General features: G+C 34.8%; 1 protein-coding gene across 4 annotated transcripts in view; it reads right to left on the bottom strand.

Annotated features, from left to right (window-relative positions):
- CPNE8 (copine 8) overlaps positions 1–14,640 on the bottom strand; it is a 258,415-nt gene that overhangs the window by 193,247 nt on the left and 50,528 nt on the right. The gene's annotated exons all lie outside the window — the stretch shown is intronic.

Below are 14,640 nucleotides of genomic sequence, written 5' to 3'. Positions count from 1 at the left end.
TTTCTTAAATTGTAATAATAAAACTGTAGTACAAAATATTGATGACATAGGATTTACTAAGGCTACTTCCAATGGATCACTCCCAAAAAGAACAAATTTTCAGAGGCCTATGCCATTGGACAATGTTTTATATCACAGACCAATATCATACAGACAAATTATAACCCACGTCACTAATTCAACATTTCAATAATATTGAGAATTTACTTTAAACAATAATATCAATTACAGCCACCAGTTATTGAGTATTTACCTTGTTCCAAGCACTTTTCACACATTACTTTCAATATTTACTATAATTCTGCATGGTAGAACTAGCCCCATTTTAGAGATAAGAAAATTACAGCAGAGTTTCAACCTAAGTCACTTTGGCTACAAAATCTGCATTCTTTCTAGGACTCTCCTCTATTTAAGTGTAAAACATAGGCCCTGGAGAAGATCCAACAATGAGCCTATCCATTTTAATTTTCTAATCTGAAGGGAGTGGGAATAAGAGAATATACCCAAATAACCAGGGGCTGGCAGTGCTCGCGTACTTCAAGAGAACTGTGCAGAGGTCAGTAAGTTCAAGTATAAACCAGAGGGACCCTCCACCCTCCCACTGTTCCTACTGCTGGGAGGAAAAACTGTTTCCAGACCAGAGCAGAGAGCACTAAAGCGGCAAATGCACAACACTCTCAAACAGAAGCTCAGCCAGTACCCATATTCCCAAGTATTTGGATTTTTAACCTAAACTCACACTCAGAGAGAATTTTTTAAAACCCTAGAAGAAAACCTAGGCATTACCATTCAGGACATAGGCATGGGCAAGGACTTCATGTCTAAAACACCAAAAGCAATGGCAACAAAAGACAAAATTGACAAATGGGATCTAATTCAACTAAAGAGCTTCTGCACAGCAAAAGAAACTACCATCAGAGTGAACAGGCAACCTACAAAATGGGAGAAAATTTTCGCAACCTACTCATCTGACAAAGGGCTAATATCCAGAATCTACAATGAACTCAAACAAATTTACAAGAAAAAAACAAACAACCCCATCAAAAAGTGGGCGAAGGACATGAACAGACACTTCTCAAAAGAAGACATTTATGCAGCCAAAAAACACATGAAAAAATGCTCACCATCACTGGCCATCAGAGAAATGCAAATCAAAACCACAATGAGATACCATCTCACACCAGTTAGAATGGCAATCATTAAAAAGTCAGGAAACAACAGGTGCTGGAGAGGATGTGGAGAAATAGGAACACTTTTACACTGTTGGTGGGACTGTAAACTAGTTCAACCATTGTGGAAGTCAGTGTGGCGATTCCTCAGGGATCTAGAACTGGAAATACCATTTGACCCAGCCATCCCATTACTGGGTATATACCCAAAGGACTATAAATCATGCTGCTATAAAGACACATGCACACGTATGTTTATTGCGGCATTATTCACAATAGCAAAGACTTGGAATCAACCCAAATGTCCAACAATGATAGACTGGATTAAGAAAATGTGGCACATATACACCATGGAATACTATGCAGCCATAAAAAATGATGAGTTCATATCCTTTGTAGGGACATGGATGAAATTGGAAATCATCATTCTCAGTAAACTATCGCAAGGACAAAAAACCAAACACCGCATATTCTCACTCATAGGTGGGAATTGAACAGTGAGATCACATGGACACAGGAAGGGGAATATCACACTCTGGGGACTGTTGTGGGGTGGGGGGAAGGGGGAGGGATAGCATTGGGAGATATACCTAATGCTATATGACGACTTAGTGGGTGCAGTGCACCAGCATGGCACATGTATACATATGTAACTAACCTGCACAATGTGCACATGTACCCTAAAACTTAAAGTATAATTTAAAAAAAAAGAAAAGAAAATGAAAAAAAAAAAAAATGAAGTGAAATTTCCCACAGTAAGCCCCATTGAGGTGCAGCCAGCAACTCCCCAGAGCCTATTAGCCCTTAAAACACACACAAGCCTATTTCTCATAGAATGCTGGCTCCTCAGCAATAGGAGTGACTGAGTATACTCTGCTATCTCTAGTGAAGATTAATTTGTAGCCATTAAAATCCTGGTTTTAGCAAATCATCTATATATTATGACTATATCCATTACAATATGTCTTCTACCACACAGCCCTGAAATTGTTTTTGATTATATCACCAGTGACCTTCATATTGCTAAATCCAGTGGTCACTTCTGGCCCTCATCTTGCCAGATCTCTCAGCAGCATGTGACACAGCTGTCCACTCATTCTTTTTAGAAGCCGTCTTTCCTGACTTTTGACACCACATTCCTCTTTGTTTCTCCTCTTCTCAGATTCTCAAGCATTCAACATCTCATTGGCAGAGCTCAGTTCAAGGCACTCTTGTTCTCTTACAATCACTTTTTATTAGGTTATTTCATCTGTTCCTGCTATAGTTTGAATGTATCCCTTCCAAAATTCAGGTGTTACCAATGTGACAGTATTAAGATATAGAGCATTTAAGAAGTGATTAGGCCATAAGGGCACCTTTCTCATGAATGGCAGGAAGGCCCTTATGAAAGAGGCTTCATACAGCATTTGGCCATCATTTGCCCTTCCGTCTTCCACCATGTGATACAGCAAGAATGCCCTCGGCAGATGCCAGTGCCTTGATCTTGGGCTTCCCAGACTTCAGAACTGTGAGAAAATAAATTTCTCTTCTTTTTAAATTACGTGGTCTCAGGTATTCTGTTATAGCAACACAAAACAGACCAGGATAATTTATTTGGTTTTAAATCCCATCTACATGATAACTTCCAAAGGCATGTCATCAGCTCTGAGACTCACTTCTGGGTATTCATGCATACAACTGCTTTCTTAACTTATACAAGTGGTTGTCTTATAGATCCCTCAAAAGTATCATCCAAACATAAAATAATTATTTTATATCACAAACATCACCCTAATACTGGTGCTTACCAAGTTTACTTCTTGTCAATAAATGTTACCACTATCCACTTGATTTATCAGACCATAAATGAAAGTCACCAATCTCAAGTCTTTCTTTTTAAACTGCCAACTCCTATTCATCACTACCTCATAAGTTATCAGTTATAACTCCAAAACATGCCTCACAGCTGTTTGCTTCTCTCCATAGCTCCCATCATCAGCCTAACTCAAGCTTTTCTTCCCTCTTATGGTCTACCCAAAGGGCCTCCTAACTTATATTTCTGCTTCTTCTTCTTTTATTCTCCTTCCAATTCATCTTCTATGTGACATCCAGAATAATCTTTTGAAAATGTAAACATGCCCATGTCATTCCACCAGCCAAAAAATTTTAATGGCTTCCTGTAGTACTTATAATAAAATCTCTTTTCTTTGGTCTAAAGGTCCTGGCTCCTATTTTCCTCTCTAACCTCATTTTAGGCAGTATCCCTTCTTTCTCTTTGCTCCAGCCTCCTGGCCTTCTTGTAGGCCCTTTTACACACCAAACCCTTTCCTACCTCATGGCCTTTGCACCTGCTATTTCCTCTTACTAGAATGTTCTTAACCCCATTCTTGAATGGCTGAGTTTTTCCTCATCCTTTAAGCCTCTGCTTAAATGTCAGCATGTCAGCTCTAAACATCAATCTGAAATAGGTGCTCCATTCTTAGTCTCTCTCATAGCACCTGTCTTCCCCCTTAATAAAACTTATATTTTGCTACTATACATTTAAATGTTTATGTAGGCTGGGCGCAGTGGATCACACCTGTAATCCCAGCACTTTGGGAGGCCAAGGTGGGCAGATCACCTGAGGTTAGGGGTTCAAGACCAGCCTGACCAACATGGAGAAACCCCGTCTCTACTAAAAATACAAAAAATTAGCCAGGCGTGGTGGCAGGCGCCTGTAGCCCCAGCTACTCGGGAGGCTGAGGCAGGAGAATGGCATGAACCTGGGAAGTGGAGCTTGCAGTGAGCCAAGATCGCGCCACTGCACTCCCAGCTTGGGCAACAGAGTGAGCTCTGTCTCAAAAAAAAAAAAAAAAAAAAAAAAAAAAAATTAGCCAGCGCATGCCTGTAATCCCAGTTACTCAGGAGGCTGAGGCAGGAGAATCACTTGAACCTAGGAGGCGGAGGTTGCGGTGAGCCAAGATCGCGCCATTGCATTTCCGCCTGGGCAACAAGAGTGAAACTCCATCTCAAAAAATAAAAATAAAAATAAAATGTTTATGTTTCCCCCACTAGACAGTAAGCTTCGTGAAGGAACAGGACACAGACATGTGTTTGATTTACACCTGAATAAAATTGAACAAATGGTTAAATAAGGGAGATCTGAGATATAAATATCAAGGTTCAGAAAATATATCAAGGGTAATATATAGTATAATACCAATTTTGGTATATGTATAGCATAATACCAATTTGATTAAAACATAAGCATATATATGCATATATATATATATGGAAAAAAATAGAATACAGTGTACCAGAATGTAATGATTATCATCTAATTTTTTAAAACTGTGTTATGCATTTCTGGATTTTCCCAATTTCTTGCAATGAGTAGAATTTACTTTTAAAATCAGAAACAAAAAACTTTCAGGCAGTTTTCCTGCTTTTAGTTCACTCTATTATAAAAAGTGAAAACTGGAAATAATAAGAAATCTACAGATATGTTATGACTAGTTCAGCTTATGGGAAATACACTGGTTATTTCCTGGATGCTGGAATGTATTAGCTATCAACCAAGTGATTAATCTTTTTGACTTGAAATAAAATTTACATCTTAGCTAATGTCTTATGCTACTAAATAAATAATTGCTAATTCTTTGGAAAATGTGCAGTTGCATATCATTCTATACCTATCAAAGGGGTGTAAAATTTTGAGGAAAGACAATTATTAATAATATTTGTTGATGTTATACACCCAGAAACAGCTACATTTTAAAGAATTTTAACTTGTGTCCTAAAAAGTCTCGTTCTGAATATCAATAATACTAGATTATCAAAAGTACCTATGAACCTAATTACAATAACCTCTGGCACAATGTACATGTACAAATATGCGGAAGCCAAGCACTTTTACATAATGATACAGTATTAAGTTTTCATAAACTTATAATTAGGAAACTATTCTTTTATTCACCAAGTATGAAAATTTTCAGTTATTTGAAAAAAAAGTGTGTAAACTTAAATTTGTTAAAACCAGAAAACACTGTTCCTTTTAAAATTCCAAGCAAAAAGTGAAAAACAATTCACAATCAAGTCTTTCAAAGTTTTCCTTTGTTTTATGCTTGAGCTAATTGGATAAATAGCTACTTTTCCAATTTAGGAACAAATCTTGCAGAAAATGATAGAATAGAAATACTCCTCATTTCTAAATCAACTAATTATTAAACTACTTCAGAGAAGCAGTACTGGAAAGAACACTCAGTAACTTCATCTATTTATGGCACCAAGCAGATGAACTATGTTTTGATAAAAATGTTCAGAAAGTTTTAATATATTATGAAGGCCCAGCACAACCACCCAGTCTCACATTCACTTGTCAAGTGAAAGTGATGAAGAAAAAAGGTCATCTGAACAACTGCACATCTTTAATTCAATTATTATGTTATAATTAAATCTTAGTAGCCATGATATACAGCCACACTTTCCAGAGATTACACAAGAGTAAATTAGATGAGTATGGTAGGCAGAATATTCTGACATAATATTAAGATAAATTTAATCTAAAACCGCAATTTAGGACTATAAATATCCAACTTGCATGAAGGATACCAAACATACAAACACACACAGCTACACACACAAAGAAGGTTTACATTCTCATACTCTTCCTCTTGGAAATAAAACACTGGCCTCAACAGAGACTCCACAGCCCTCTTCTTATAAGAGGAAGACATATAGCTCTGTTATATAACTCATTATCCAAGGCATTTTTTTCACAATCCAATAATACGAAACTCACTTTATTATAACAAGTAGAATATCTGAAAGCTTTATCTAGATCTTACAATATTATAGATCAATGAGATGTAGCTATAGATATAAAAATACATGTACACACTACACACACACACACACACGGAGAGAGAGAGAGAGAGAAGTAAAATGACTTCCTTCTAATGTTCTTGGATAAGACAAAATATTTCACACAAGGGACTGTCATTCAATTTTTAGGATCTTCTGTTTTTAGGAACTCACCTAAATCATTAACCACCAACAAATGAATACCTACATCATGTCTCTGTAATTTTCACACATAAAATACAGAAAGAACTAAAGTCCACCAGCATTTAAAATTATATTATACTGTTTTAAAACTTTAGTTAAAACATTTATTAAAGTTTTATCATATACTTTAGAAAAGGCCAAACTAGGCAGAGATTTTAGCAGTGTATATGCATATTTGGTCTACATTTCTTTCCATTTTTAATATGTCTAAACCTTTAAAAAGTGAAAGAGAAAAATTTTAAAAAATAAGTCAACAAACCTTTAGACTGGGATCCCAAAGGGCTACAATTGAGAAGGATAAATCGGAAGAACAACCCTCAAGAGCAATGAAAGCCAGATTAGAGTCATTCAAATGTTTAAGGAATTAAGGTGAACTTTTACTAGCCTTTCTGTATCTACATAAGTAAAAGTAAACCCACTCTAGAAAATTACAAAATCATTCAAACCTTTGCATTATCTCTAATTTTTCATATACCATATGCAGCAATTATCATCAGAAATGAGAATTTCTGTTCCAGCTCTATGTAATAGATCACAGCAGCATACAGCAGACCAAGATCTCAAATAAACAACATTATACCTCACAGAACTAGAAAAAAAAAAAGAAAAAACCAAGCTCAAAGTCTGTGGAAGGAAGAAAATAATAAAGATCAGAGAAGAATAAATAAAACAGAGACTAGAAAGACAATAGAAAATAACAATAAAACTAAGAATTGATTTTTTGAAAAGGTAAACAAAATTGACAAACCTTTAGTCAGAGAGAAAAAAAAGGAAGACAAATATACAAATTCAGAAATGAAAGAGAAGACATTACAACTGATACCACAGAAATACAAAAGACCATAAGAGACTACTATAAACAAGGTACCTACAAATTGGATAACCTAGGTAAAATGGATAAATTCACAGAAACATACAACCCACAAAGACTGAATAAAAAAAAGATAGAAAACCTGAATAAGCAAATAATGAATAAAATGGTTAAATCAATAATAATAAAAAAGAAATATCCCATCAAAGGAAAAACAAGGCCAGATGACACTCACACAGAATTCTACCAAATATTAAAAGAAAAAATATGGGTTGATTTTCCCTTATCTGAAATGCTTGGGACAAGAAGTGTTTCAGATTTCAGAATTTTTCAAATTTTGGAATACTATATATACATATTAGGATATCTTGGGAATGGGACCCATGTCTAAACATGAAACTCCTTTGTTTTATGCTTTAGTGTGTGTCTTATTTATGCTTCAGCGTATGTCTTATACACATATGCTGAAGGCAATCATATACAATAACTTTAATAATTTTGTTCATGAAACAGGGTTTTGACCACATTCTACTGTGACCCATCAGATGAGGTCACATGTAAACTTTTCCACTTGTGGCATTATGACAACACTCAAAAAGTTTCAAATTTTGGAGCATTTTGAATTTTTAGCTTTCAGATTAGGGACAATCAATCTGTAATACCAATCCTTCTGAAACTCTTCCAAAAACTGAAGAAAAGGGAATGCTTCCAAACTCATTTTACAAGTCCAGCACTACCCTGTGTGATGGTTAATACTGAGTGTCAACTTGGTTGGACTGAAGGATGCAAAATATTGTTCCTGAGTGTGTCTGTGAGGGTGTTGCCAAAGGAGATTAATATTTGAGTCAGTGAACTGGGAGAAGCAGGCCCACTCTCAATCTGGGTGGGCACCATCTGATCAGCTGCCAGCACACTAGAATAAAGCAAGCAGGAGAAGATGGAAAAGCAGACTTGTTAAGTGTTCCGGCCTTCATCTTTTTCCCGTGTGGATGATTCCTGCTCTCAAACATCAGACTCCAAGTTCTTCAGCTTTTGGACTCTTGGACTTACACCAGTGGTTTGTGATTGTGTGAGTCAATACTTCTTAATAAACTCCCACTTATACATACGTCTATCCTATCAGTTCTGTCCCTCTAGAGAACCCTGACTAACACACCCTGATACCAAAGCCAGACAAAAACATTATAAGAAAAGAAAACTAAAGGCAGCTATCTTTGATGATCACAGGTGCAAAAATCTTGAACAAAATACTATCAGCCTGAATTCAACAGCACATTAAAAGAATAATTTATCGTAAGTGGGATTTATCCCTGGGATGCAAGGATGGTTCAAATACACAACTCCATAAAGATGATACAGTACATTAACAGAACGAATTATGAAAACTATATGATCAACTCAATGGAGCCAAAAAGGCTTTTAACAACACTCAAGAAAGTTTCCAGATAAAAATTCAAAACAAGTTAAGTTTTAAAGGAATATACCTCTATACAATAAAAGACATATATGAAAAGCCCACAGCTAACATCATACTGAAAGCTTTTCTTCCAATTCAGGAACAAGACAAGGATGCCCACTCTCACACTTCTACTTAACATAGGACTGCAAGTTCTAGCCAGAGCAGTTAGACAAGAAAAAGAAATAAAAGGCATGCAAATTGGAAAGAAAGAAGTGAAACTGTTTCTATTTGCTAATGACATGATCTTATATAGAGAAAGTTCTAGACTCCACCAATAAACTATTACAACTGATAAAGTCAGTAAAGTTACAGGATACAAAATCAACACAGAAAAATCAGTAGTATTTCTTTACACTAACAACAAATTATCTGAAAAAGAAATTAAGAAAATCCCATTCACAATAACATGAAAAAACACAAAATACTGAGGAGTAAATTTAACCAAAAAGGTGAAAAACCTATATAATAAAAAAAAACACTGATGAAAGAAATAATTATGACACAAATAAACGGAAAACTATTCTATGTTCATGGACTGAAAATTGAATATAGCTAAAATGGCCATATTACATAAATGATGCAATCTCTATCAAAATTCCAAGTCATTTTTCACAGAAATAGAAAATACAATCCTAAGTTTTATATAGAACCACAAAAGATCCCATATAGCCAAAGTAACCTTGACAAAAAAGAACAAAGCTGAAGGCATCACACTACCTGACTTCAAAATCGATCACAATGCTACAGTTACCAACACAGCATGTTACTGTCATAACAACATATAATGACCAATGGAACAGGACTGAGAGTCCAGAAATAAATCCATGCACAACACAGAATGTGGAAAGGAGAGATGTTGATCAAAGTGTACAAAATTTCAGTTAGACAGGAGGAATAAGTTTTAATGATCTACTGTAGAAAAAAGTGACTATAATAATAATGCACTGTATATTTCAAAATTGCTAAGAGAAAATTTTCAATGTTTTCACCACAAAAATAATAATAAGTAGGTGAGGTACTGGATTTCTTAAACAAACTGATTTAATTATTCCCATAATGTAAACATATAAAATATCACATTGTATCCCATAAATATATAATATGCAATTATTGTCAATTAAAAGTTAAAACAAAACCTCTAAAATTCAATGAAACAACTGAAAGAAAGAGACAGAAAGGAACCAAAGAACAAATAAAACAACGGACAAGCCTTTACCTAAACTAATTTTAAAAAGAGAGAAATCACAAATAAAATAATAAATGAAAGAGAAAACATTACAAGTGATGGTACAGGAATAAAAATGATCATAAGGGACTATTATGAACAACTTTAGCCAACAAATTGAATAACCCAGAAGAAATGGATAAATTCTTAGAAACATATAACATACTAAGGCTGAACCATGAAAAGATAGGAAACTTGAACACACCAATAATGAATAAGAGATTGAAGCAGTAATCAACAACCTCAAAAGCAGTAATCAAAAAGAAAAACCTGGGACTTGATGGCTTCTCTGATGAATGCTACCGAACATTTAAACAAGAATCAATATCAATCTTCCTTAAATTCTTCCCAAAATATTAAGAAAAAGAAACACCTTTCAGACTCATTTTATGAAGCCAGCATTATCATCATACCAAAGCCAAACAAGGGCACAACTGGAAAAGAAAATTGTAGACCAATATCCTTGGTGAATATGGATGTAAAAATCCTCAACAAAATACAAGTAGAACAAATTCAACAGCACATTAAAAGGATCATCCTTGTCTATAATCCTCACTAGCTAGACACCTGGTGTCATCAACTAATGGCATGGGTTGCCTAGAGGGCAGAATCTTAGATTTTTCTTAGTTTTCCTATAATATTCTGAATCGATAAAATAAATTTGACAGTAGTGCTTACAAATTTTTCAAAATGCCTATGTAAAATTGAATTGTTTATAATGCCCATAAAATAAAAATACAAATAGGCTGGACATTGTTCTGTACTTCATGTTGTACTGCAAGAAACTGATCACCACATTTAAAACTTGGGAGAAGACAGCTACTATATCAATGATTAACCATAGAATAAAATTTTAGGCTGTGGTTTTTCAGTATACATGTACTATCACAAAACCTTATGTTGTGATTTATCTTTATTTAAAACTTTAGATGCTTCACATTTAAGGAAAATTGTGACTGCATGAGGTTTCTAACTGCACTATACTATGAGTATCAGGGTTTTTTTTTTCAATATACAGCCTAGATATATTTTGATAAAAAATACTCTTTTTTTAGAAATAAATTATGATAATAGAGATGTTTGCCTTAATCTTGTTGTCTTTTTCCTTAATTTTCAAAATAAAGGGCTAGCAACCTATACTGACAACCTTCAAACTTTTCCTTCAAATGTTACTGATTCATATAGCAAAACCCTATCACACACTGATTTAACATACATAAATGTCAACAAAATATATCAGTATTATTCATGCCAATGTAGCCTTTACACAAGAGACATACCTAATTAAAATCATAGCTACAATTCTAATAATTCATATTTTATTTTGTAATATAATTGGCAGTACATGAATATATTGACTATAAATAAAACATAGATCTGTCATTGTTTATTGATTGGCTATCAGAGAAACTGTAAGGATGGGACTTTCACTTCCAGAAAGATGGAGTCGTTTCTCTATTTTTCTTGCAAAGTACAACTAAAAACACTGAACTACATTACAGTTATTTCTTTATTTTATCAATGTCGATATTCTGGTTGTGATAATGTACTAGAGTTTTTAAGATATTACCACTTGGGGAAAGTGAGCAAACAGGACATAGGATTTCTCTGTATTATTTCTTATGTAAGGACAAATACAAACCAAAAATTAAAAATAAGAGGGTTAGGCTAGAGGTAGTGGCTCACGCCTGTAATCCCAGCACTTTAAGAGGCCAGGGTGGGTGGATCACGAGGTCAGGAGTTCAAGACCAGCCTGGCCAACATGGCGAACCCCAAAAAAAAATAGCCAGGCATGGTGGCAGGCACCTGTAATCTTAGCTACTCGGGAGGCTGAGGCAGGAGAATTGCTTGAACCCGGGAGGCAGAGGTTGCAGTGAGCTGACATCGTGCCATTGCACTCCAGCCTGGGAGACAAGAGCAAGACTCTGTCTAAAAATAAATAAATAAGAGGCTTAATTCTCCCTGTTGATAATAAGAGAAAATATTTCCCTCCCTCCTTTTATTCAGAGCATTTACTTTGGAAAACATGTAATTACAAGTACTTTCTCTCTCTGAAATGTATATAAATCCTTTTGAAAACTCTGGTCAGCTTTATAACCCAGGAATGCCCTTCTCAAGAACATAGGAGCCATCTTTATATAATGTAAACATCGAAATAACTTGCACCTCTGTCTCCCAGTTTCTGTGGGAAAGTAGGAGCCTAATTTTGGTAGAGACATTGTTCCAAGTTGCAAAACTACCTTTTGTCCTAAAGACAGGAAGTTTGTTTTTCCTCCATATAAAGCCAATTACCTAACATAGATGGTTATGATGCAGTTCAGTCGAGCCCCAAAATTGGGGCTTATCCTGGGAGGGTTCTTAGCTTCACCCAGAAAAGAATGCAAGGGCAAGCTGGTGGTGTTAAACAACAACTTTTATTAAAGTGTCAGTCTACAGCAACAGCAGAGTTACTGCTCTTTGCAAGCAGGGCTACACCATAGGCAATGTGCCAAAGTAGCAGCTCAAAGGTGCTTCTGCAGTCATATTTATACTCACTTTTAACTACATGCAAATTAAGGAGCAGTGTATGCAGAAATTTATAGGAAAAGAGTGGTAATTTCTAGGTCATTAGGTTGTTGTCATGGAAAGGGGCAATTAATTCCAGGTATTGTCACAGCAATGGTAAACTGACATGGCACATTGGTAGACATCTTATGAAAAGCTGCTTCCACACCAGCCCTGTTTTTGCTAGTCCTCAATTTGGTCTAGTGTCTAAGCCTCACCTCTGGAGTCGAGTCCCAACTTCCACCTCAGTTACACTATGAGCAAATGAGATTTTTTTTCCTGTGATACAAGGATGATTGAAAAAAAGCAAATCAATTAGTGCAATACACAATAAAACAGATTAAAAGATAAAATACCATGACCATCTCAATAGACACAGAAAAAGCACTGGACAAAATTCTACAACCTTTCTTGATGAAAATACTTAGTAAATACTTTACCTGAACATGACAAAACCATATACGTAAAGCCTACGGCAACATCATACTCGTTGGTGAAAAACTGAAAGCTTTTCCTCTAAAATCAGGAAAAAGGCAAAGATGACAATTCTCACCACTTCTAATCGACATAGTATGAAAATCCTAGCCAGAGCAATTAGACATGAAAAAGAAATAAAAGGTATCCAAATCAAAACAGAGGAAGTAAAATTATCTTCATTTGCAAATGAACTTATAGGTTAAAAAAAAAATCCCAAAGACTCCACAAAAACTATTAGAAATAATAAACAAATTCATAAGTTGCAGATACGAAATCTATTTACAAAAATCAGTTGTGCTTTTTATACACCAACAATGAACCATCAAAAAAGAAACTTAAGAGATAATTTCTTTCTAACAGAATCAGAAAGAATAAAATACTTGGTAATAAACTTAACTAAGAAGGTAAAAGACACTGAACACAAAGCATGAATGAAATAAATAAGAAAGACAAAAAAATGGAAAAACCTCTCATGTTAATGGATTGGAAAATCAAAATAATCACACTACCCAAAGTGATCTTGATCTTTGATTGAATGCAATAATTATCAAAATCCTAATGACATTTTTTATAAAAATAGACAAAACAATCTTAAAATTCATATGGAACCACAAAAGATCCTGAATAGCTAAAGCAATCTTGAAAAAGAACAAAGCTCGAGGTATCACACTTCCTGATTTCAAAATATACTAAAAAGCTATAGTCATTAAAATACCATAGTACTGATAACAACAGCCACATGGATCATTAGAATAGAAGAGAAAGCTCATAAATAAATTCACACAGAGATGTTTAACTGATCTTCAACAAGGGTGTCAATGGGGAAGAGATCATTTCTTCAACAGATGGTGTAGAAAAAATTCAATATTCATATACAAATGAATGAAACTGGCCACTTATCCTACATCATACACAAAAGGCTACTCAAAATGAAGTAAAGACATAAATGTAAGATGTGGAACTGTAAAACTCTTAGAAGAAAACATAGGGTAAAAGTTTCATGACATTGGTCTTGGGCCATGAATTCTTGATTATAACACCAAAAGCACAAGCAGCAAAAGCAAAATTAGATGGGATTAACTCAAATTAAAAAGCTTTTCCATGGCAAAGGAAAGCAGAGTCAAAAGGCAACCTACAGAAGGAGAAAATATTTGTGTACCATCTGATGAGGGATTAACAACCAATATATACAAAGAAATCGGAAACTCAGCAGCAAAACAACCAAATAACTGAATTTAAAAATAGGCAAAAAAAAAAAACCTTGAATAAACATTTCTCCAAAGAAGATACACAAATGGTCAACAGGTATATGAAAAGATGCTCAACATCACTAATCATTGGAGAACTGTAAATTCACACTTCCCTGAGATATTGTCTCATGCCTGTTAGAATGGCTATTATCAAAAAAAAAAAAAAAAAGGAAGAATTGTTTTTGAGGATGTGGAGAAATTAGAGCATTTGTGCCCTATTGGTGGAATTGTAAAATGGTGCAGCCACTATGGAGAACAGTATGAAATTTCCAAAAATTAAAAATATTTATCATGTGGTCCAGCAATCCCACTTTTGAGTATATATCAAAAAAAAAAAAACTCAACGATCTTGAAGAGATATCTACACTCCTATGTTCATTACAGCATTATTCACAATAGTCTACATACCATGGGACATGATTCAGCCTTTAAAAGGAAGGAAATCATGCCATTTGTAACAACATGGATGAATGTGGAAGTTATTATGCTAAGTGAAATAAACCAGACACAGAAGGACAGATACTACATAATACCACTTATATGATGAATTTAAAATATTCAAATTCATAGAAGCAAAAAGTAGAAGAATGTCTGTCCGGGGTTGAAGGGAGGGAAAACTGGGAAGAATTAGTCAAAGGGTATTAAGTTTCAGTTACGAAAAATGAGTAAGTCCCAGAGAT

Source organism: Pan troglodytes, chromosome 10 (genome assembly GCF_028858775.2).
Source record: "Pan troglodytes isolate AG18354 chromosome 10, NHGRI_mPanTro3-v2.0_pri, whole genome shotgun sequence".
In the NCBI taxonomy this organism is placed as follows: Eukaryota; Metazoa; Chordata; class Mammalia; order Primates; family Hominidae; genus Pan; species Pan troglodytes.
Note: the sequence above shows the minus strand (reverse complement) of the source record. Positions and strands in the feature narration are given on the sequence as shown.